General features: G+C 41.7%; 2 long non-coding RNA genes across 2 annotated transcripts; one reads left to right on the forward strand and one right to left on the reverse strand.

Annotated features, from left to right (window-relative positions):
- The first annotated feature begins 1608 nt into the window (after nt 1–1608).
- LOC135297500 (uncharacterized) lies at nt 1609–22443 on the forward strand. The gene is made up of 2 exons (XR_010359481.1): nt 1609–1704; nt 19024–22443. It is a non-coding gene; the product is annotated as an uncharacterized LOC135297500 (long non-coding RNA).
- LOC135297498 (uncharacterized) lies at nt 15402–20197 on the reverse strand. Its single transcript, XR_010359478.1, has 3 exons — nt 20039–20197; nt 19690–19801; nt 15402–15609 (listed from the first exon to the last, which is right to left on the reverse strand). It is a non-coding gene; the product is annotated as an uncharacterized LOC135297498 (long non-coding RNA).
- Nucleotides 22444–23142: the final 699 nt, after the last annotated feature.

Consider the following 23142-nt stretch of genomic DNA (forward strand, 5'->3'; position numbering starts at 1 on the left):
TGACATCTGCAGTGAGCACCCTCCAGCTTCTCCCTGCCAGCTCATCTGCCTCTGTGCAGCTCCATGCTGAAACCCGGGGCTGGCACCTTCTCCTCTGGAGCGTGGAGCACTACAGGTGTGGAGTGGGGAGCAGGGCCAGCAGGAGCAAAAGTTGGACACTTGGACTTAATATTATAGGGACGTAGGAGAGTAAGAAGAGAGAAAGCAGAACCAGCATCCATACAGCTTTTTATGTCTGTTCTTTCTCATCCAACACTGAAACAATCCAAGGCTTTCTTGAACCTCCATGTTTATTTGTTGGCAAGTATCTGTATTATCTGGTGATGAAGGATGTACCCTTCATCCCTCAAATTTGTTGACTGAGTTTTTACCTCATGCAACTGATCCCTATGGATGATAACAGACATCTACTGCTACCAATTACTTATTAGCACGTGAGGGAGAGATCTGTACTTCAGACCTAATAGGTTTCAGTTCCATTTGGAGGTCACTAGGGTTTCATATAATGTCATTTCATTTCGATTAACATGGGAAGTAACTTGGTAATTCCAGTAAATGACTAGGTACTTAAAGTAAACCTGTCTGGAAATACAAATTTCTTTCCAGCTGGAAAATTTAACAATTGACATTTTACTTGAGAAAAAACAGAAAAAAAAAGTTACTGCATTTTTGTGGTAAAACATTAAAAACAAATGCCCCTTCTAATTTTTTTTCTCTGAATTATGGCCTCAAAGGGTTAACATGAAGAAAATAGGGTGATCACAGGTTTTATGGAAGGATGACTTTGATCTCATAGATGGTACAAGGCAGGATTGAATCCAGAATTAACATGCTGCATGGGTTAATTAAAGGAAACAAATGTGAGAAAGCTTGTTCTACTCTTGAACAGCTCATTTAGCTTGTCTTTAATGCAAATTGTCAATGAGGTTCCTGTCATGAAAATAAATCTCATTAAAAATACATCACTTGTTCACACACATATAAACCAAGGAAAGAGTGTGCTCCTACCAGATGAAATTGATGTGACTCAGCTGCAGAGTGAAGGTGATGTGGGTTTCAAAATGCAGACACTCTTGCTTTTGTCTGGGTTTACGTTTTCTGAAAGATCTTTCTATTTCCCTCAGTGGACTATCAGAGTCCTTAATGAACATGGAATAAAGAGCAAGAAGAGCTTGAAATTCTCATTCCCTCTTTACTAGTGGACTCATATTGCCAAAGGTTGTATGTCCTTTGGCTACAACTTCCTTGAGATTTTCTATAACTTTGCATTGAATAGAAGTTCAGATAAAATGAAACTGTGAAAGCAAATACTATTTGAAACTGTATAAAAATGTAAAAAATTATATTGGGCTTATAAATCATGACATCATATTATTATTATTCTCTGGGAGCAGTTTATGGAGCAGTAAAGCTAGAATTCTGTACAGAGATGAAAGTCAATACTTATCTCCATCCCTACACCAACATTAGCAGGAAATATTACCAGACATTGCAAGCTAGGAAAGAAAAGAAGAATATTAACCAGAGCCTTTCTTCCATATTATAGTCCCATATTAAAAACCAAGCAAGTATGTAGTCCTTCTTTGTATACTTACAGAACTTTCTCTCTATAGAGGCCAAGATTCCTGAATGCCTTGTTGGATGAGGCCTGACAATTGCAACATCAGGGATATCTCGAGAGGCAGTGATCTCCCCCCATCCTAGGTGAGAAACTCTACAGCAACACATTTGTATGGGAAGCAGGCAAAGAAAGAATTCTGTTTTTGTTGTGCATTAAAATGTACGTGTGAAGGTCACAGCAAAGCTTTTGTTTCATATTTATGGTCCCAAAGGCTTTATCCATTCATGCTGCATATGCTTTCCAGGCTGAGGTCACAGCTTGGTCACCTCTGTGAACCTCAGGTCAGGCCCCTGACCAGAAAGGGAGTAAGATACGAAGCAGGCTGTTTAGCACATTAAATTCTATTCGGTGTCTGGTACGGCCAGGAGGTGGCAGGGCAAGTCTGATTTACCACGTCTGAGTGGCAGACTTTGGGTATTTTCCAATCTTGACGCTGTGGAAACATGGTGAGCTCCTGCAGTTCTCCCATTTGCACCGTTTAGTGGCAACTGCCTGCACACCACTCACAGCATTTGCAAGGCTATAAAGAGGCTTCCAGCAAGCTTGCAGAGCTCTCTAGGAAATGATGGCTGGTATTGTTTTCCATTTTTTTTTTCCTTTCTCTTTTTTAATTATAATTTTGCACTGCTGACTCAACTCGCTGTTCACTGGCAGTTTGGCCAACACATCCTTTTCAGAAGAAAGAATGAGTCTTGTTTGTGCGCAAATCCTTGCAAGCAAATGACACTGACCCTGCCCACAACAGCACACAGTGACAAAAGCACATCATTCAAGCAAGGGCCCGACAAGTAATGACAGAGAAATATATAATTCATAATTCTGCATATCTGTTAATACAGCTGCCTCTCCGTTCTCTTCTTGTTACTCCTTTGCATGGTAAGTGACCCACGTGATAAGTAAGCAGAGAGAAACCATTTGAGATGGCAGAGCAGATGAACAGGAGAAAAAGCAAATAGAGAGTGACAAACTGGCCAATATCAGCTGGGGTATTTTTGTATCAATTTCAGCTGCAGTCAGCTCTGGATTGGGTCAGCAGATGATGGGGGTTACTGAGGGGAAAAAAAACGGACATTGCACCAAAGTGCTGCCAATAATTTGGTAATCTAAACTGTATATGGTTGTAAATTACTCTATTAAAAGGCAATAGGCTTCAGCAAAACCTTTCTTTTTCTTAAGAGCTACTGGTGTTGGTTAGTAACAGCCCCCCAAAGTTTATTAACAGAAATCAACCTCAAAATATTTGTGTGTTAGGTTTAGTGGACTGCAGCAGCCCCAGGATAAATACTGGTGCCTTCACAAAAGAAGGCATTTACTGTCTTCTGCCTCTTGTGCAGGTTTTTTGTATGTCTGTTTCCCTGGGGCAGTTGTGAGAGGAGAGATAGAAGGAAGGGCAAGAAGAGAAGGTAGTAATAATTTTCTTGGGTTTGATCACCTTTGAGAAAACATAGGACCACTTTTGGTCTTGCTGTTTTATGGGACTCAAAAGCCTGATGGGTGGCAATGGAGATAGAAGCAGCTCCTTCAGTTAGGACTGCAAGAGAAATTGATGATGCAGAGGTTTTTGTGCACAGGGTTGGATACAAAGTCAAGAGCACCATGCATGAGAGAAACAGGCAGTGAGGAGAGGTGAACAGAGGATTCTTTGCACTGAAAGTACTGGAGTTATTATGCTCTAAATTCTGCATTTATTGTCTGCTGGCTTCAAAGCAGCAATGTACGATAGAATCTGACCCTAAATGGATGTAGTTGTCAGAATCAACAATAGGAAGCACAGATAGAAAGAGATTTGATATCTTCTCTACAATCCTGCCTCTGGTAATAGTTACTGCTAGCACTGAGGACTCCTTCAGAGGAGGGAGGGAAACCGTATTTCTTCCAATACCTCTGCTAACAACTCTGTTGTTTTTTAAATTCTAAGAAAGGACCGACTATATAGGTGGGAAGAAATCACACAAAAACCCTCAGTTCTGCTATTCTCCAGAGGTCTTCCCTGACCTTCTAACTGTTTTAGCCAAGTACAGATAAGATCTATGCCCTGAACACTAATGCAGACAATGCCCCCAGACAGACAGACTCAGATCTGGACAGAGCTGCTTGGATAAGAGAAAAGGTCACCTACCATGGCCTATGTGGCCCCTGACTGCTCTGCTAATACCAGATGCAGAGATGGCATCTGGAAGACCAACTTATGGCCACAGGCAACTGAAAATAGAACAATTAGCACAAGTAGACAGACAGAATGTGGAGATCCTTGTATCTTCCAATTTCTCCTCAGCAGGCTGGAGTTGAACAGGCATCTACTACTGAAAAGCTAAATATCCTGTAATTCCTTCTCTGAGTTTTGTAAACAGCTCTGTGCATGTTACTGCAAGTCCTTTCACATCAACCCTGGGGCTGTGGCTGCCATGCATTGCTTTAAGCATCCAGGTCCAAATTTCACATCTAAAACAATGGTGTTTGGATCAGAAATGCTGATCCTCTTCTTTTTTTAGTTGCCCCGACCTTGAGGATGATAGCTTAGAATAGCTGAAATATTTAAAAACTCCGCCAAGCACTGTGCTGACAAAACAGCGATTTGTATGTGCTCTGTACTTCTGGCTAATCTCAGCACAGAGTTCAGATGCTGAATGAATCCTCTTTTCTCTCATCATTCAGTGTATTAACTCGAGGTCATGCTCCATTGACACTTGCAAACAGCACCCGCCTCTGTCAGTCACAGCCACACTTAGAAGGAGTCTGAAAGGAATTAACTCTGTCTAATAAACATCCCTGGCTTGCACACAGACCCTCAGCATGGGAGTGATTGCAAACTGGGACTGATGGCAAACTCTTGGAGGAGGGAGTAGGGTTTAGCCTACAGAAATGGAAATGCTTCCATTTGCAATGGTATCACAAATGCATAATGTCACAGTTATTTCACTTATGGCTTGTTTTCAGGCATCTACAAAATCCAGTAGTCATGGGCAAAGCCAGCTGCCTTTGTTGTCTGTGGTTACAGTTAAAAGACACCAAATGACACTTTGCAGCCCCGTGATCCAAAGCACAGTGCCCTGAATCACTTCAGGAGAAAGAAGCGGTGACAGGATTTAGTTCAAAGCTGTAAGAAAATGGAGAGAGCAGACCAATAACACCAGCAGTCAAAGAACTTTATTTCTTAAAGGAAAATTAATTCAGCAGCAATAAATAAAGGTGCTGCTCACAAGAAAAACCTCATATTGCTGATGTGCAACATCACATAAATGTGAGGTTAGGAGATGTGAGAACATCTGTGCAACTGTTATCTAAGGGCAGATCAATTCTTCTCCTTTCCTATTTTTTTCTTTCTTTCCCATTTCATTCCAGAAGCTTCAGGAAACTTCTTCCTCTGGTGCCAAACTAGCTATTTTGGGAGTGGGAGCAATCATTTATATTCTCATCCCAGAATCACCAGATACTTCACTGAAAGTTTGATAAGGCCTTACTGTGTATGTGTTGTATGAAAAAAAAAATGTTTGTACTTTATGCTCCAACAAGAAACTGAGACTGTGGGAAGAGCTACTGAAGATCCCCATAGGCAATAATCCAACCTAGGATAGGAACTTAGTTCTTCTACCTTTTGTACTCTTCTCCCTAAATAATGATTTCTCATTAATGAGAAAATCTGTCCAGGGCAAAAAGGTTAGGAGTATTCCATCCCAAAGATGAACACTTGAATGCTCTGGTTTGTTTTGCCTCCCCTTATGGCCAGAATATGTTTATGAGGGTGGTTGGAAGGAAGTGACCAACTCTTCTGTCTTATTAATGTTATTTATTTGTCTATAAGGCTATCAAGAACTGTCTTAGAAAAATATTAAAGCTGAGTCATATACCAATAAAAACAGACAAATTCACTCTGGCAGCTGCAATAGTGAATTTAGCTTACTTTTGCTGTGCCTCAGCAGTGTGGCATATGGTTCTATGGTGATTTCATTTCATTTCAGACTTTCTTTTTGACATAAGATGAAGTCTAATAATATCTCAAATGGAGTTACAGGAAGAGAAAAGGCAACTCTTTTTATTATAAACAAAGAACTCTGTGCATCTTCCTGTCACATGTAAAGGCACCTATGACTCTTGCCAGAGAAGTGAACAGCTTTCTAAATGTCTAAATTCCATAAAGACCTCTGTATCTCTAATGTGCACGCGAGCAAGAAGTGGTTGAAGCAGAGGTTGTGTGTAGATCTCCTCCTGCCACTGTTTTGATCAAAAGCTATGGGTGTGGAAAAACACTAGTGCTGCCTCAATTCTCCTATTTACCAGCAAGATACAGCCTATGATTGATTACTATGAGATTCCAATATGAAAAGTGATATGTTAAGCATGTTAAGCAGGTGATAGGATATTTGCTGACTGAAATCACGAGTTAAAAGATCATCTTTTCCTTTTGACAAAATATGCCAGTTTTTGAGGCCTCAGATAGCAAAAAGAATGGTGATTTTTAGCAGCCAGGATGCAAACTATTAAATGGCAGAGTATTCCTATGGATCCTGAAAATGGAGATGTTGATTGTTTCAGTAAGAGCACAATACTGACTCTCTGACTATGATTAAGTTGCTATTGCTCAGTTGGGGTGTTGTTCACAGTAATCTGGGTCTTGCTCATGCTGACTCACATCTCCTGCATTCTCAGCAGGGATTTGTGTTTGTTACCATTCTGGCCTCCAAGGTACTGAGCCTCCTGTATCTTGATGAGTGTGGGAGGCCTGGGATCAAACATCAGGGAGCAGGAGCAGTTACTGCTAGAGTTTCCTGATGTGAAGATGTCAGAACTATGCCCAGGTTTTGGGATTCAGCATGGATTTTTCCTCTTGAGGGGAGGGCAAAGGGAGGAAGCCAGAATGTGAGTCAGAAAGGTACAACATTGTACTTAGAAAAGTATGGCCTTTTCAGTTAGTTTTGTTGTTCTGTTTAACTGCTCTGCATCCTATTTTATATAACCACAGGGAACCAACCAGGCCTTGACCATCAAGGCTGGCAGAAAGTGAACACCTGTGGAAGTGACGTAAGCAGGTTTAACAAGACGGTGTGGTGGGTGACTCCACAACTTCCATAGGCAGCATTTCCAATGCTTAATCCCCCTTTCAGTGGAAGAATTCTTCCTGATATCCAAAGGGAGCCTCTCCTGGTACAACTTGAGGCCATTTCCACTGGTTGCCTGGGAGAAGAGACTGACACCTACCTGGCTACAACCTCCTTTCAAGTGGCTGTAGAGAGTAATAAGGTCACCCTTGAGTCTCCTTTTTTCCAGGCTGAACACCCTCAGCTCACTCAGCTTCTCCTCATAGGACTTGTTCTCCAGACTCTTCCGCATCTCCACTTGCTCTTCTCTGGAGACTCTCCAGAACCCAGATGTCTTTCTTGTACTGAGGGGCCCAGAACTCAACACAGGATTTGAGGTGTGGCCTCACCTGTTCCAAGTACAGAGGGACAACCACTGCCCTGGTCCTGCTGGCCACACTTTTGCTGATCCAGGCCAGGATACCATTTGCCTTCTTGGCCACCTGGGCACATGCTGGCTCATGCTCAGTGCTGTCAACCAGCACCCCAGGTCCTTTTCTGCTGGGCAGTTTTTCAGCCACTCTGCCCCCAGCCTGTCATGCTGAACACGGTTGTTGTGACTGAAATACTGAGCCAGACAAAGAGATGTCTGTTTGCAGGAGGTGAAAGAAAAAAATGTGACAGCAGAGCACAGAGGATTAAACAAGTCATTAAGAATGTGTAAAAGTGATGTGTATGGAATGATGGGGTTTTCTACCACTCTGCATGCCTCTTACTGCAACTGAACAACCCTGGCCCTGAGTTACAAAATTTCATAGGACAAGTAAAATTCTAATCCTGAGTCCTCTGGCCTCATAATTGTCTCCGTTGTAAGGGCCCCATCTGCACCTCATCAAAGTCCTCATAAATTTCTGAATAGGTTTGGGATAGATGACTAGATTATTGCTCTAATTTATCCACATATACTATCAGTAGTTACCTACTTGTTCTTTTAATTAGGCTAAAATTTGCCAAAGCATATGAAAAATTGCTTATCCTACTGAAAACAGCTGAGAGCTCACAGCTCATTCTTCAACTTTTGCATAAATATTTTTATTGTATATTTTTATGTTCTGCATTAAAAGTGTGTCACTGGGGACATGTGCTGATTGTGAATGCTGTACTTCCCACCAGCACCTGCTTCTTGAGCAGGCTAAATGTGGAAACATATTGTAATAGCTGAGCTGTGCAGACAGTTTATTCTCTGTTCTGCTGCAGCATGGGTAAAGTAGGAAAATTTGTATCTGTCTGAGTTGACCCAGAGGGAAATCTGACCAAGAGGCTTTAGCTTTGAACTGAATTCAGTTGTGTGTAGCAGGGAGACCTCGTTTGTTTTAGCTTCTGAAAAGTAAGTGTGACTGAATTTAGCCTTGAAAGATCCCACTGGGATGAAAAATAAAAGGATTTATATTGGAAAATGTCAAAATCAAAAGTAGCAATTTCCTCCTCACTCTATTTTTTCCCCCTTTTTTGCCAGTCATGAATGATTGTCCCAAATGCATTCAGACTTCTCTGATGGCCTGGGTTATGCCATGGCATTGCATTCTTCTGTAAATCAGCTCCTCATCCCAGGTTTGTGGCTTGACTGCTGAGGATGGCTCTAGAGCAGTACAGCATATGCTGGAGGGAGAGGAGTGTGGAGATCCTGTACCAGCAGCAGTCCCTGCCTGTGTGACATTGCAATGCTGAGGGCAAAGGAAGAAAAGTCAAACCCTGGTAGAGGTGGGATAAAACTGCTTAGAAACCCTCAGCTATGGGCTGTCTTTTTGACCTGCTGGTCCATCAAGCAGGCTTGTCTAATTAATTAGGGAAAAAGAGGTGAATTAATTGGACTTAAATTCTTGGATGCTGAAATTGACCTAATGTTTGTGCAACAGCTTTCCTTCTGCACATACAAAGAAATACCATATTCCCTAATTCCAAAATCCTTGCAGAGTTCCAGTTGTCTTTATCCTGACAGAGCCCATGCTGTCAGCATGCTTAGGTTTTGCTGCCATTAATCCTTTCAAGCCCAGCAAAAAGGCACTGCTTATTTGAAGTCCATTTCTCTGAAAGCTGCCTCAGCCAGAGGCTGAGTGTGTTTGCCAGCTGATCGCAGCTCCACCGAGGCAGCCATTGATCGAGCCAGCATCTCCTCTCCTCAGGATGCTCTCAGTGAAGAAACTTTTCAGTGAGGGACAAGGCTTAAATAAGCCTTGCTATAAGAAGTGCAAAAGAAGGGTAAATTCCCTTTCTTTTCATCACACACTTATTTACTCCATCATCTTACTTTGGATATTACTGAGGTTATTATATCAAATACAGACATAACCGAGAATATGCTGGAAGGAAGCAGCTCTGCTGGAAACAAGTGGGTTTCCATCTGGGATCTTTCAGAAGTGGTCTCTTTTCCCCACTTCTTTTGAACTGGCTAATTTAAACACACTGACCACTCATGCCACAGATATTTTTTTAGACTTACCCATCTTAGAAGGAATTTTTTTGTAAACAAACCTAAAGCAAGGTTTCTGTGAATTGGAGAAGGTCTCACTTGCAAAGTCAAATTAGTGAAGAATATAGGGGCAATATGAAATACTTTTATGTAAAAATAATATCTGATTGTTATTCCAGTGAACTATGGCTATTAGAATTGGTATTGGAATCACTGTGCAGACTGATACCTCTGCACTGAGACCATCTCCACAAAGATAGTATGGGATAACCTCACACTATTCCTTTTGTCCAGTTCCCATCTCTTCTCACAGCAAAATTCCTCCTTGAAGGGAGAAAGATCATTCTTAGTGGTCTGTGGAGTGAGAGCAAATTTTACTTGTGATATTCTGGACAAACAATACCTTAAATGGATTGAAAACCACCACTTCACATATTGCTCAATTTTTCACAACTCTAAGACTATAACAAAGACATTAGATCATGACCCATGTAGCTCTATGTTCATTACCCACATAGCCATGGGGCAGATTCTTTCATTTGCCAGATCTGGCATCTTTCATTGTCAGATTGTTCTTTTGTTGGGAGGGAGGCCAGAATTGCTTTAGTTCTGATGTATGTTCACAGAAAAATGTATGCTGAATTCTGAATTTAACAAATAAAAAGAATAGGCAAAAAAGCATAGGTGTTTTAATGGCAGCATCACACTCCCAAACAACAACAGATATCACAAAACCACAACATATCAGGATGGACGTTCTTATCAAAAGCAAAATTGACCAATTAAACCACCAAAACCAATTTTTTTAAAGTGCTCAGACCAAGCAAGTACTGCCCATCTGAATTCACTATTTGTGACAGCCCTGCTGTGACATCTGGGTGTGGCTTTGGCAATAACCTCTAGAAAAAGATACAATGCTTGGGCACTTCAGAGAGCTGCACCATGCAGAGGGCACTGTGGCAGAACAGAAACATTTGGGAAATGCTCCCATCACTACCCATGGTTTCATGTCTCTGCAGAACCCTCCTGTCGTACGTGAGCTGAAATCATACTTCAAACACACATCAGCACCTTTCCATTCATTAAGGTACTTATGTAGGGGTAGGATCTGCACTTGAGTCTACCTTGAGGGTGTAATTGTGTGTTGCTAATGTAATGGCTAGAGCTGGTGATCCAAAGGCAGCATATGAAAGGTCAATGTGCAGAATGCAAGGTTGTGCAGAGCAATTGGAGGAAGAATGGAGTCTGATTTAACAGAGGAAGAAGGAAGAGGGAGGGCAAGGGCAGTGAATGAGAGAGTGATAAGATGACTTCTAAAAATGGGCGCTGCAGAGGTGAAAACAAAAGCATTAACTCCATCAGTTATATCCAATGAATATTTTGAAAGGAAAAATTATAGATAAAGGAAGAAAGACACAAAACCCAGGAACAGAGCTGGCCATTTAAATGATGTGCATGCAGATTTCAGAGGAGCTGTTTCCACATATATAATCATCATCATCATCATTGTATACATTATGTGTATGTCCTCTTGGATGCTCTTAAAACATCATAGGCAATGGTATGCCTTAAAAGGCAAGTCACAGTGCCATATTCTGATCTTATATACCCTAGTGAATGTCCAAAAGTGGTTTCTACCCAGAGTCTGCATGGCACAAATAAAAGAAAGACTTAATTCCTACATTTGTGTCATGTTTGCCACCGTACTTTGCATTTTCTCATGTGCCATCTGACAAACCCACGTGAATCTCAATTCTCCTGACAATCAGAAAATGTCAGAACCCAATGCAGCATTATTATAGTGATTTATTTATTTCCCGCGTAATAAAAATAGTAGCACAACTTAAACAAACAAAAAAATCAGGCTAATGAGATTCAACAAGTCCAAGTGCAAGACGCTGCACCTTAGGTTAGGGGCAATCCCAGACATGACAACAGACAGGGAGAAGAACTCTTTGAGAGCAGCCTGCAGAGAAGGACTTGGAGGCACTTGTAGATGAGAAGCTGAGTCAGCAGTGTGTACTCCCAGTCCAGAAAGCCAAACTCATCCTGGAAGGTGATTCTGCTCATGTGACCCCAGCGGGAGTGCTGCATCAAGACCTGGGGTCCTCAACACAAGATGTGAACCTGCAGGAATGGGTCCAGAGGAGGGCCAGGAGGATGGCTGCAGGGCTGGATCACTTCTTCTGTGAGGACAGGCTGAGAGAGTTGATGTTGTTCAGTCTGGAAAAGACCCAGCTCCAGGGAGGCCTCACAGTGGCCTTCCCCTGCTTAAAGGGGGCTTATAAAAAAGTGAGTGATAAACTTTTTATAGGTGCAGATAATGATAGGACATGAGGGAACAATTTTAAACTAAAAGAGGAGAGATTTAGGTTAGATGTTAGGAAGAAATTGTTTACTGTGGGCATGGTGAGAAACTGGTTCAGGTTTCTCAGAGAAGCTGTGGATGCCCCATTCCTAGAAGTGTTCAAGGCCAGGTTGAATGGGGCTTTTAACAACCTGGTCTAGTGGTTTGCATCCCTGCTTATGGCAGGGAAGTTGGAACTGGTTGATCTTTAAGGTCTCTTCCAAAGGTCATTCTATGACTCTATGATTAATTTTCTAGTGATCACTTTTGTGCTTCTATCACTGGTTTGAGGTGCTGTCATTCACTTTAATGTAAAATGGCTTGGACATGCTTATAAGGTTTATTTCAGTTTCTGATTAAATATTTCAGTTGGCACATAGCTCTTATCCCCATAGTATTTGGATGAGTACATCACTTGTTTAGGGCCAACTCCAGTGGAATTAAGAATTTAAATCTCATTAAAATTATGCAACCACAAAACCAAAAAAGGATCATTTATTTTCTTTGTTGGTTGTTCCCTTGCTTTTCTGCAGATGTAAAAACTCAAATTTGGAAAAGAAAAACTCTATCCAACACTATTAACCTGATACAATGACAGCTGTTACTTTATACAGTCACAAGTCCGTGCGTTGTGTGCTCCAAATTGACTCGAGTTCTGTATCCTTGCAATGAGACAAAGGAATGCCATGGGTCCATGACAGTGATAATACCATAACCAAAGAATAGGCAAGAAAAAGAGAAATACAACTTTGACACTCTCTCCTCCGGAATGACTCTCGTAATCATGTTGATTTCCAGTTACAAATGGCCTGAAAACAATGTTACCACACTGGTTTATGTCAGATGAAGATCTGGTCTAGTGTATTACCAGGCATTTCATTGTTACCAGACCCTGCCCTGGCCTCAAAAGGGCTGGCAGGAGGTGTTTTCATGGACATGGAGTTTTCTGAAGTACTCTGAGTTTCCGCGGGTCACAGTTTTAAGTGTTGCTGCATAAACCTGTATCTCAGGAGGGAGGCAATTCACAGCAATTATATGGAAATTAAGGTAGAGATGTCAAGCTAAATTCTTGGCATGCCTTGATCAAATGGAAGTAGTTCTCAGAAAGCTCTTCATAGAAATTCCCTTCACAGTTCCATTGTTGTGATTTTTTAGGGAATTTGATCTTGGAAGAGGCTGTTGCTACAGTGATTTCTAAGGAGCATTCCAGGAAATATGGGCTCTGTATGAGTTCAGAGGGATCACAGGCCACCTTGGGGGTCCATCACCTGGGAGGGTGGACCAGTCTGCCCTCTCACAGCCAGAGACCTGATGATCATGACAGTCTCTTCATTGTGTTTTCTCCATGTGCCTCATCTGATGGTCAGCCTTACTGAAGTCTCTGCTCCAAACACTCAGCCAGAGTGCACAGCTGTCAATTCTACTACAGTTACCTTTTTATGTGTAAGAACAATTTCTGACCAAAAATGTGTGTGGCTTGGATCCGTTAAGAGGTCCAGTTGACTCTTTGCTTTTAAATGTCTGACAGGTGAAGTTGGCAGAGCCCAGTTCAACTGGGCTCTCCTTCCAGCTCCTCATTTTCCAGGGGGATGTTTCTTGCATGCACCAAGATTGTTTTTAAGGATCAGAGACAGCATGAAAAGTATTTTTCAAAGCAAGCAAATGAAACAAATTCTGACTGGTCTCTTTATCTGGAAGCCACTTCTTCTAAGGGAATCTCATCCAAAAGAGAGTAATCATAGCTGTGACACTGAGAGCAAAACAACAAGCAATTTCCTGTACTTTTGTCTTTCTCATTTTCCACAAGTGCAAATAGCTTCAATTACTTCCTCAAAGTTTGATGAGTTCCACAGTGGGGCCAGTGATTAACTGCAAGGGAAATTTTTACTTTGCCCCTTGAACTTCTGCTTTTTTGGTAACCACTGAGCCATTCCACAGCAGCACTGCACATCAGTCCTAACTAATCACCTGGATGGAAACACAAGGGGAAAGAAAGAGGTGGTGGCAGGAAGAGTCCAGCCAAAACGCTGCAGATGAAAGACTTCCCATGTGGCCCTCGAGTGCTGTGTGTTGAGTCATGCTCTGAACACCAGAGCATGAGTAAGAAAGCTCAGCCCCCTCTGAAGCTTGGTTTTATTGATGGGCTGACATCAGTTCCTGTTGCCAGCCAAGCTCCCCTGAGATGAGTCTCTGTGACTTCCTCTACACTGGTCCTCTCTGCCAAAATAGGTATTCTCACCCACCTGCAGCCAGAGCCAGCCAGAGCCACAGTGACTCAACAGACCAAGGAAAGGGGCCCGCAGGATTTCTGCCTCACCTTCTCATACAGCATTGCAATAATAAGGAAATAAAGACTGACTTCAGGAGCAGTGGAGGAAGAGGAAGGGAAGGTTTTATGTGTGCTGGCCCCAGTTTTCATGCTGACTTGTTCTGCTGGTCAAGGGCCTTTATCTGAGAGGCCTGGTGCTGACTGGTAAACTGGTTCAGGTAACTTGAGAATGACTGTGATATAAAATACCTTTAGAAGGTTTTCAAAGGAGGTGAAGTACATGGGATATTGGGCAGTGGGTGCCCTGACACTCATAGCGGGTTGGCTGGAGGGAGGAGACAGACACTGGGCCAAAGTGTGGCTTTCCTATCAAGCCCTGGGTGCTGCTGCTCTGCACCAGGTGGATCTCCCATTCATATGAAAAGCACCCAGTCCACTCTAAGTATGGAAACCACATCTTCTGGGCATGCTGGCAGAAGCAACTCTTGGCTCATTTGCTAATGTTCCTGTTAAGAAGGTGACTGTTTTTCATCAGAGAGTTAGCATTTCTTCAGTCAGTGTAGAAAGAAGACCACCTACCTAGTCTGTACTAATTTACACTGCTCTACATGACATCTTTTTCAACAAACTCCACTGGGAAAGAACAGCAAACGGAGCATGTTCAGTCATTGGGAATAAGAGTGAGAAAGTAGTAGTTGGGAATAAGAGTCATTGGGAATAACAGTGAGAAAGGACTGCAAGATTCACGAACCAAAGAGAGGGCAGTGTTTCCTGAATAGTTTATTCCCTTGGCTTTATTTGCTGAGAGCAAATGTAAAGTGAGGGAAAGGTGATGAGGCCAAATAGACAGGGGTCTACTGAGTGCCAGGAGGATAGCAACAGGTGCTGCAGGCACTCTTCCAGCTTTCTTGACAGCTCTGGGGCCTTAACAAGGGGACTCTGGAGTAAAACCAGCATTGTTACAGACCATGAAAACTTATTCATCCATACCAGCAGCGTATGGAAATTCTCTCCTCCTTGATCTAGAGGTGAATTCTTAACAGCTCACATAGCCACTGACCTTTTTGCTGGCACTGTTGGGCAGCAGTTGCTTAACTGGATGAGAGGCTTGTGAGGCAGAGGTTTGGGCAAGGCTCTCTGCTATTCTGTCCCCTTTGCCAACCCCCTAAGTTAAAAAGTTTCTCTAAATGGGAAACTGAGGAGCAGACAATGACAGTGCTACCTCTAAACCTTCCCATCACATTCCCTTCTGTATGGGTTTACTGAATGGGTAAGGAAAATGCAGATGCACTGGCAATTTTCCTTGACCTAATGACCCTCTAGGGACTGCTGCAAGCCTTCAGGCTTCCCTGAACTATTTGGAATATGAAGACAACAGAAAAATGGTACAAGATGTCACCCACAGCTCTCCCTCTGTGATGCTTTCATTGCTTCCATGCAAAACCTGTATGCCAAGACCTGGGATAGAACTTTTCACAGAACACACTGTAGAGGTGCATCAGTACATGATGCAGTTTTCTTCAAAATATATTTTATTGCACCACTATCAGTTGCCTGGCACAGAAAGAAAATTAGGTGAATATTCACCTGCCCTGGAACATTGCTTATTTAAACACAGTTTCAACTGAATAGAAAGTTCTTTACTTCTTGGCCAAATTATTCTGCAGAGTCACTTGCTCTGCAGCTGCTGCATCCTCCTGCTCCTACATGGCAGCATTTCAGCAGTATTTGGAAGGGAAGCATCTGCCTGTCACAGCATTACGCCGAGCTTTGGGATTCTCCCAAGTGGCACTCATTATATCCGTGTACGGGGATATTATTAGCGTATTTTCATCCAGCAACAGTCAATGTCAGATTGCTTCACGATGAGTTCAACAGGCATCAACACTGCAAAAAAACACCAGAAAAATGTCTTTTTACTTGACCTCTTTAATGCAGTCATAGATCATTTGTGCGTTTAACATCTCTCAAAACCTCGATGCGTGTGTGCTTACAAAACAGATATCTTTTCACTCCTTATTTTCCTCCTTCAAGTGCCATGAGAAATTATTTAAGGAAGTTTTAATGAAATGCATCTGTCACTTATGAAGATAAATAGCCATAGTATGGCTTTCCATTACTGGAAATGGCAGAATTAAATTAGAAAATTACAATCCTCAGCATCTTCCCTGACTTGTTTCTGCATAATGTGTTAGAAAATATGCCCACATAGGCAGAATGCTGCAATTCCAATGGAGCATGTCATAAAACAAGACCCCTTTTTATGGTTGTTTTGTTAGTTTGCATTGAGGAATTTTCTCCCATGGATGAATTTTGGTCCTGTTTCTGGGAAAGGAAGCCAAATTAGAAAAGGGAACCTAACTAGAGTGGCAAATAGATAAAAGTTTCCCTCTCTTCCAAAACCTAAGTTCTGGAATGGTTCTATATTTGCTCCCAAGCCAAATGGGAAGACCACAGTAGAGCATATTATCTAGACTGTATAATTCCTCATTTCCCATTTAAAAGGCATCTCCATTACATGGAATAAAATTAGTGCAACCATTAAAATCCTTGGGGCAACACTTTTGACAGTAGGAATAAATATTGTACTCTGAGTCTTCATCGATAAAAATATGACTATTAAAGGAGACATTTAAATGGACAGTGGGATGGTGTGTCTTTTACAATGGCATGGCCACCTCTTAGACCCTTATTAGCAAGTTGGTCTTTTTGTCCTCATAAGGTTGTTGGTAACTGGTTTTGTCTTTTTAAGTGAAGAGTTACTCTTTAGAGTTTAGCCCAGTTAGAATGAGCCAGAATGTGATCTGTAGCTTTCAGCTCTGCCACTCCTGGATGCAAAGAGCTAGCAATTGAAATAAGCAGATAATAGTACACCTCTCCTGTTTCTCACCTGTGCTTCCAACTGGTAATGAAGGATGCTGTAGAATACTGGTGTCCCTCAGCCCTCACAACCACTCCACATCTGCAGGGTATGCTCCTGTTTCCCTACTCCATTGACCTCTGACTCACCCAGAACCCTTTCACTCATCCTCCTGGTGTTTCTCTTTCTGTTTTCAGGGCATGTGAATTTTGCATGTTTTGTGGCACTGGAGATGGCTTCAGTCGAGGCAGGAGTAATTTGTCCATGCCCACTACCCAAACTCAAATTTCTTTCTAGGTACATTCCTAATGAGCCCTTTTCCCTAAGTTCCTGAATAAATACGGTAACTACTGTGCTTTTATTCCAAGCTGGTCACCAATGCTGCAGTGCCCTCACCAGCTGGCATGTGGCTGTTCCGCTGCCATTCCCACTGAGCCCAGCGCTGCCTGTGCATGTCAGGAGCATTCAGCCAGGAATCCTGCAGAAATGAGGCAGCACTGCCTTGCATCAGGTCTTGGGGCTAGCCAAATGCAGATGAAAAGGTGTGAGCAGAGAACGTCCTTGTAACTAATGAATTGTATCATATCATATCATATCATGTCATACCATATCAGAGAATGGTTTGGATGACCAGGTTAAAAAGGGAGAGAAAGAATTTCCCTATCCTACACTAAAAATTATGCTTATTTATTTCCAAATGAAATTATGGTAATTTTTGCTGTTCCTGGTTATTTCAACCTGCTAAATACCTTGCAAAAATTCCTGTGAGGAAAGGCAGTGTGTTTGTTTGTGTGTGTGTGTGTCTGTTCATTAACTGAAAGTCTCAGTATATTAAATACATTTTGGGCAATCCCAGGGCTCTCTGAGAGCAGGAGGGAAGCAGATAAAACATATGGGGCACGAAGATGGGCTTGTTGCGAGATGAGAGCTTTTAAAGCCCCAGCTGCTTTCCTTTCAGCCTCATCTTAATTGAACTGCTCAGATAATAGTAAACCTGCATGAAGTAAATGCTGGCTATCCCAGCTTTGACCTTCAGTAATCCTGCAGGAGTGTGGATAGGGAGGCACAACACTTCGCTGTCTCCCCGACTATGTAAAGGAAGAAATATTCATATTTGAATACCCAGACGAAGAGGGACAGCATAACTGACAAGTATAAACAGCACCAAGGTCACAGAGAAACAGCATAAGCAGTGGTCAGTGCAGCAAGTGTCTGTTCTCCAGCAGGGATCACTATTTGGTTCTTGCAGATGGGAACATACCCTTGTAATACTCCCAGTTAGTGGTGGGATTTTGTTTGAGCATTTACATCCCAAGGTTAGCATGTCTTGGTGCCTTATCCTAGGAAGCTTTGAAATCTGATCACCTCTAAATTACTTGACACTGCTCTGCATGTTATTAATAATCCCACATTGACCAAACTCTTACAAAAATCCAGCCATATTATTTAGCTCTTCGACTTTCTCTGTAGCATATTCTACAGATTTACAAATTCAATGCATCCAGTGCAGAGAAGCCTTTTTTTTTGTCTATATGTAATGCCATTTAGTTTCATCAAGTTTTGCTTTTCTCTGCCTCTTCAAGCTATCTGACCAGAGGTGGAATGAGCAACTTCTTCTCTATGCCTCCCATCATCTGGAACAGTCTTGTCACTATTTTTCTACTTTGGTGGCTTTCCATCTCATTCCAAGTCTCAGCTGAAAACTCCTCCCTTCTCCCTTACTTCTATCTTCATGCTCTTATTTATCTCAGAAACTACATTAGTGCTTTCTATGAAGTGGATGGGAGATGGACTTTGCATGATGGACAGAATTCAAGGACTTATTCCTTTAACCTTTACTTACTAAGATATGTGCCTGTAGTGGAGACAATGTGATTAGAAGAATCTTCAGGATCAAGGCTATCTGCAGATCAAGTGGGCTTTCTCCTTGGATACATAGAGGAAAGAGTAAAGAATTTATTTAGAGCTTTCGCAGTTGTAAATGCTAACATCAACTCTCATGGGCTTCATGGGCTACAGGGATACTGTACCAGAGTATGCTGCCCTAGCATGGACCTGGGAGCCAGCTGGCTCTGTATAATTAGCAGGTCAGGAAGATAAATGACCAGTGATGAGCTGTAGGAGACAGACAGGTTGTAGGATGGAAGTGGTCTTTTATGTCAGATCCTGACACAGGTCAGGTTAGACAGAAGGAGAGGCTGGCAGTAGTATCCAGAAAGGGCTGAAAGGCCAAGAGTTTTTCAGAGGGAGAGGCAGGACTGAGTTCTGTCTAGGCTGATTTTAAAACTCTGCCTTGTAAGAAGCTTCAGCATGATGGTATTGGGTTGGAAAATGAGGCTGGCAGCCCTAAAAAAATGCTGGCAAGTAAGGAAAGGAAAATGCTATGGAAAACTGACCCTAAAGTGTGGATGTGAACTTCCTTTGCACTTCCTATTTCACAGGTGATATTGGAGGGGAAGTGCCTGGTTGACTAGTGATGATGAAGAATGGTTACTGCCCTCACAAAATGCTAATTCTTCCCATGTCTCACCATGCTGAAAACCTTCAGGATTTTGGTTCAGGTTTGGATGGAAAAAAGAGGAAACAGCACCACACAACATGACATGTTGCTCTTTGGCCATAAGGCAAAGCGGATAAAATGAATGCTGGGCAAGATGCATTCTTGTAGTAACAGCAACATCACTTTATCACCCTTTGTGTTTCAAAGTGTCAAGACTCACAGAAGGACCTGTATCCCAATTACTCAGCCTGAGCACTGTGAAATGACTGCTTGGTCTTACTCCACCAGCTCTTGCCTGACACAGAACACTTTTCATGCCCTATCAGGAGTCTTAGACTGTCATCAAAGTTTTTCAGCTGCAGCCATCATCTAGGATAAGCAGAAAGCAATAGATTGACTTTGTCAATAATATTTTGGATACAATAATATTCAGGATATGTTAGATTAAATTCTCAGGAGGTCTTCAGTGGTGCACAGCTCCTGAGTAAAAATTGAACCAGAGAAAATTACCCATTGACATTAGATCAGTAGAAACTCAGGCATGTGGACAATTATATCATCAAAGCCACCTGGAAGCTTTTAATACTTTGAAGGTGTGTGCACCTACCTCTGCTTCCTTCTGATACTTCAGGGCAAAAAAAGGAAAAAAGCTCATGTCATGGTTTAACCCCAGCAGGCAACTGAGCACCACGCAGCTACTCACTCACTCCACTTGTCCCCTACAGGGTGGGGAATTGGAAAAAAATATGTAAACCTTGTGAGTTAGGAGCAGTTTAATAATTGAAACAAAAATCCCCATAATAATGAAACATAATAAACCCTATAATAATAACAAATAGTAATAATAATTATAATATTACCACTAACAATAACAACACCAATAATAATAATGGAAAGGAGAAGGAGAGAGAGATAAAACCCAGGAGAAACAAGTCATGTCCAACACAATTGCTCACCAGCCTCTGACCAATGCCCAGCTCATCCCCTGGCAGCAATTGGTCCCTCCTGACCAACTTGCCCCAGTTTATACACTGAGCATGACATTCAGTGTTACGGAATATCCCTGTGGCCAGTTTTTGTCAGCTGTCTTGGTTGTTCTCCCTCCCAGCTTCTTGTTCTCACAGGCAGAGCACGGGAAACTGTAAACTCCTTGATTTTTAGAGTTAGCCTTCCTAGCAACAACTAAAACATTAGCGTGTTATCAACATTATCCTCATCCTAAATCCAAAACAGCACTCATAAGCTGCGAAGCAGAAAATTAACTCTATCCCAGCCAAAATCAGTACAGCCTTAGAATCAAAATTATGTATGAAGTGGAAAAAATTCTTTCTGTCCCTGGCAGGTAATCAGTAGAAGCTCCAGAGCATGGAATAAATTTTATGTAAACATATAATGTAGCAGCACCTTTTTTTTTTTTTCAAACCCACTTGGTGTTTCAAGGACTCATATCACAAGTTTAAATTGAAGTTTCTGCCCATCACGACTCTATTTGAAAGGCTATTCCAGGATGTCATTCTTCTGATGGTTGGAAACCTTCCCCAATTTCCAGTCTAAATTTATTCATGACCAATTTATATCCATTTGATCTTGTTCTAGCATTATCCTTTAGGTTAAACAATCCTCCTCTCTCCCCAATATTTTCTCCTTGATATATCCATACATAGTCATTTTCTCCCATCTCCAGTCTTGTTTCACTAGGCCAAACAAGCCAAGTTATTTTTTTCTCTTTTTGTAAGATAGATCTTCTGTTGCTGAGGAAAGAACTCTTTCTCTTCACCCCTGCTACCTTCAGTTTTTCTGCTTGGAAGGGAGGTAGCAGGAACTGTGGTATCAGAAACGAGGCCTTACCAGCACTGTGGGTGGTGTTTCTCTGGGTCCACCAACAAAGCCTGGCCTGATGCACCTGAGATTCAGACTGGCTTTTCACCATCCCTGTGCCTCACTCCCAGCTCCCTGTCATCTGGCACTGGGATAGAAGCACAGCTTTCCAACATTGGCAACATATCATTTCTATGCAATTTGCTTGGATGTCGAAGGATATGTGTATTAGGAAGATGAAAGTTGCACTTTCTTCCATGGCAAATTTGTTCTTTTATGCAGAACTGTTCCCAACAGAAACATTCTAAGGAAAATTCTTAGAGTGGAAATTTCCATTCTCCCTTCACATGAATACAACGTGCTCTTAAATTGGAAGCCTAACTCCTAGGAGGACCTAGTAAGCAAACACAAAGAGACAAGGCTATTTTGGACCTTGCTTTGGAGAAATGTGGGATTTTCTGACTTGTTTCATTTTAATTAAAGTAACTTTAGAGAAAGATGAAAACCAAAGACCTGTAAGTCTGAAGTGAATTGAAAAAAAAACAGTCTCAGAAGTCCTAATCTCCAAGGGCCTTGTCTCAGCTTCAGGAGGCAGCTGAGCTTGCTCTGCACCTCTCTGGATTAGAGCCTGAGAAAAGCAAGTGCAGAATGCAACAGCTTTTTTAAAGCTTAAATTGCTTTAAAACAAGAAAATATGTTAGCAAACTATGTGATGATTTGTTGGGGATAGTAAGAGAAATAACTGTGTAAGGAAGCAGGTTTCCTTCTGTTGCTGTTGTTGTTTGGGGGTTTTTGGTTGTTTTTTGTTGTAAATGTTATAAAGCAAACAGGAAGGGATGCACTGAAATAGTGCAATTCAACATGTGATTAAAATAGAGTTATTTCTTGTTTCAACTGGATTTTCTTGTTTTCTTGCTTGGATGCCTACCCAAGCATTCAGTAGAGTTTGGCTGAATACTGAATGTGGTTAAGAAATGTCCAAGAAGTTCCCAGCAATAAACTGTGTGAGCATTCTGCATGGCCAGAATTTGCACTGACCCGTGAAAAGAAACCTTTTCACACTGGTTGTACTCAAATTTGATGTATAGATGACATAGAATTGGACTCTTCTTTATGCTAAATGTTTGGAAAAGAGGGAACAAATCTCATTCTTCAAGAGCCTGGAGAGCAGCTGCCAGTTCAGGGTTGGACACTTTTCTGTTTGAATATTGCATTTCTTGAAAAATGCAGATTTAGGTCAGTCAAAATCTGATTATGAACCAATGTTAATAAGTGATTTGTTAGCAACAGACATTTCTGACTGAAGGTTAAAATTATTTCTTTGCTGCTTTTCCAAAGAGAATGTTTCACTAAAATATTTACACTTATGTTTTGAAATAGAAGGACAAAGCAAAGCAACCTAAAAACAAAGTGACATTTTATTTGGTTGAAATGATTGATGAGAGGAAATGGAAGAGGGGAATAAGGGAGTATTTCATATTGGGAAACTTCTCCTTTGTTTACCTGTTTGTTTCAGGTCTGAATAAATCAAACCACTTCTTGATGTTTTGGTTTGGCCAGTGCTCTTTATTCAGGGCTGTCAGTCAGTCTCAGAGGACCTGCAGAACAATCTCCTGGGATCACACTTATCTGTGCCCAAAGATGGTATCTGAGGGGTCCTGGGGAAGCCACAGCTTGATGTTTGATCAACCTCGATGCATTTTTCTGACATTTTTTTCACCCTTTGAATCCAGCTAAGCCTTTCACATCTTTGCAAAGTATGATACAAATTAGTACTTGCAACAGTATCTCAACTGCATGCCAGGTATACAACAGTGATCTCAGCTCATTTTCAAGGCAGATAATTTAGATTCAGTAAGAATAAATGATTGACCCATTGTTACTTTAACAATCCATTTGTGAAGTGCAAATGATAAATTGGAAGCTCTTGCCTTCCTTTCACCTGGCCAGAATGATTCTATCACAAGAAGTAGGGAATAGACCATAAACAAACCTCTCCATCAGAAATCTGTAATCTTTTGTTGATGGCTTGCTTGGCAGGCTCTGTGGATACTCTGGGACATCTTCCAAGCAAGGCCCAAAGAAATTAATTGTATCCTAACCCATTTTGAAATATAGGTCAGCCTTTCATGGCTTTGCTAAAGCAAAGGCAACCTTAATCATCCAAGACAGTAAAACCTGGAAATGTGGAGGTTTTCAGGCTCTCCCACTGAGGATCTTCTAGGACAAAATAACATTCTGA

Source organism: Passer domesticus, chromosome 3 (assembly GCF_036417665.1).
Source record: "Passer domesticus isolate bPasDom1 chromosome 3, bPasDom1.hap1, whole genome shotgun sequence".
In the NCBI taxonomy this organism is placed as follows: Eukaryota; Metazoa; Chordata; class Aves; order Passeriformes; family Passeridae; genus Passer; species Passer domesticus.